At 63.6% G+C, this 2,500-nt stretch overlaps 1 non-coding gene across 1 annotated transcript; it reads left to right on the top strand.

Moving 5' to 3' along the window:
- Nucleotides 1-1,618: 1,618 nt before the first annotated feature.
- On the top strand, nt 1,619-1,772 carry LOC140474888 (5.8S ribosomal RNA). The gene has a single exon (XR_011959505.1). It is a non-coding gene; the product is annotated as a 5.8S ribosomal RNA (ribosomal RNA).
- The last annotated feature ends 728 nt before the right edge of the window (nt 1,773-2,500 follow it).

Raw genomic sequence — 2,500 nt, 5'->3', positions numbered from 1 at the left:
TAGCAGGCCCTGCAGCCGTGGTCACCGCCAAACCCCCACAACTCGAGCAAGTGAAAAAAAAAAAGTAACAAATAAGAAAGGATCTCTGTCGGCTTGGGGGTACGCCCGTTTCCGTTTCAACTTGTCTCGCGAGGGTGGTTTCGGGGCCAGCAGGAGAGCTCGTCGGGGTAGCAGGCCCTGCAGCCGTGGTCACCGCCAAATCGCCACAACTCGAGCAAGTGAAAAAAAAAGTAACAAATAAGAAAGGATCGTCGGCTTGGGGGTACGCCCGTTTCCGTTTCAACTTGTCTCGCGAGGGTGGTTTCGGGGCCAGCAGGAGAGCTCGTCGGGGTAGCAGGCCCTGCAGCCGTGGTCACCGCCAAATCGCCACAACTCGAGCAAGTGAAAAAAAAAGTAACAAATAAGAAAGGATCGTCGGCTTGGGGGTACGCCCGTTTCCGTTTCAACTTGTCTCGCGAGGGTGGTTTCGGGGCCAGCAGGAGAGCTCGTCGGGGTAGCAGGCCCTGCAGCCGTGGTCACCGCCAAACCCCCCACAACTGTTGGGCGCCTACCTGCGCGGGGCAGGAGGACACTTTCCGATTTCAAATCTCCGTTTGCCGAGTCCACCCCGAACGCACGCGGGCGGGCGGGTTCGCATCACCCTTCGTCACAAGGGGCGAAGCCCGTTCCACCGTCTCGTCAGTAGTGCCGACCGGTCTGTGATCGACGAGGGGAGCCACACCAGGTCCGGCCCTGCTGCTTGGCGGCACCGCGTCGTCGGGAGCTCGCGACAGACGGAGGGTTTCGGTGTACTCTCCAGCCACGGGAAACGAAGCCGGTGATGCAGGCGCCGGTCTTTCGCTCCCAAATCGGCTGGGTTTACATCGTTGCTATCTAGTCACGCTCCCTTCAAACCCGACGGGGTACCTATTCCCCTCACCCGTCTGTGCGTATACAGCCTCTTTGCACTTGCGGGATGGGGGTGGTGGTTTAAAGACTCTCGAGTTGCCGCCCGTCGGTCTCCGAGCTCCGTGCAGTAGTGATCCCCAGCGAACTGCCAGCAGGGCGAACGAGCGATCCCGCTCTCGGTCGGGGCGCCTGGCGTCGATCGGTGGTCGGTGGCTTGCGGGCAAGCTGCGCTGTGAGTGTGGGAACGAGTATGACGAGCCGTTGCCGCGACTCCCAGTCCACCTCGGCGGTGGCTGGGCCGGGCGGGCGTCTGCTCGGGCGAGTGCCGCCCCCGCCTCCTCGCAGGAAGTCCGCTCGCCCGACACGCCGCCACGTGCACGCGTCAGTGACGCTGCCGAACCGATGGCCGGTGCCCGTTCCGCGCCTCTGCTTTTCCTAGGGCAAAGCTGCTGCACGCCTCGTATACTAGGCGGGCGACATGGTGGCGGTGATCCTGCCTCCGTCGCTGCGGTGCGTTGGGGCACGCATCGCCTCTTGGGCGCCCTGTCCTCCTCCCCCCAATAGACGTATGTTTCTGCGGGCCGCACCAGGATGGTGCTCCCCATCGCTTCACGCCACCCTGCTCCGCCCGCACGCCGGCGTGCAGGTGGCTGTAGCTCAAGGTGGGGAGCGTATGTGCGGTCCGGGTCGCTTTCCTCTGGCGAGGGAGAGACCTAAAACAAACTCAGACAACTCTTGACGGTGGATCACTCGGCTCGTGCGTCGATGACGAACGCAGCTAGCTGCGAGAATTAATGTGAATTGCAGGACACATTGATCATCGACACTTTGAACGCACTTTGCGGCCCCGGGTTCTTCCCGGGGCCACGCCTGTCTGAGGGTCGTTTGGCAATCAATCGCACTCGCCTTGGCTGGCGAGAGCGCGGCTGGGGTGTCGCAGAGGACCCGTCCTCTTTGTCCCCCTAAGTTCAGACTCCGGAGCCCTCCGGCGTCGGAGCGCTTGGCCTTTCCCCCCCACCCTGCACATTCCGTTCGTCAGGCTCGACGCCATCCCCCCGCCGGGGAGCGCGGCCTGGCGTCCGTCTGTGTCGTGGCAGTGGGGCCAGCACGGCTGTCACCGGTCCCAGAATGGCTGTCGGTGGTTCACACTGTGTGTGTGTGCCAACCCTCCTGGTCTCTGGGACACGGAGCTGCCACGAAGTGTTGAGCCTCCAGTGGGGGGTCTGCCTAAGCTCTGCACGTCCGCATTGGGTCCGTCTCTCGGTTGGCTGGCAGTGGAAAGAGTGAAGGGAGCCGCGGAGGTCCGGTGCTGGTGCGCCGCCGGCCTGACCGTGGAGCTCGCCGGTTTGACACGCTGACCCGACTCGATGGTTGATCGATTGAGAGTGCTGGGAGCTGCAGGCCGCCCGCTGCTGCAGCCGCCCGTCTCGTGGTTCGTCCTCGGCCTTAAGTGGCCGGCGGGGCGTCTGATCCTGTCTCCCCTGCTGGCGCCGAGTGCCTGGCCGAGGGAGGAGGTTTTCGTCGAACGCTGTGACTTGGACGGTCGCACGCGCGTGGATCGCTGGCTCTTGGCTCTCCCGTTCAGTCCGCACGTTTTCCGCTCCGTCCTGCC

Source organism: Chiloscyllium punctatum, unplaced genomic scaffold (genome assembly GCF_047496795.1).
Source record: "Chiloscyllium punctatum isolate Juve2018m unplaced genomic scaffold, sChiPun1.3 scaffold_1245, whole genome shotgun sequence".
Taxonomy (NCBI): Eukaryota; Metazoa; Chordata; class Chondrichthyes; order Orectolobiformes; family Hemiscylliidae; genus Chiloscyllium; species Chiloscyllium punctatum.
Note: the sequence above shows the minus strand (reverse complement) of the source record. Positions and strands in the feature narration are given on the sequence as shown.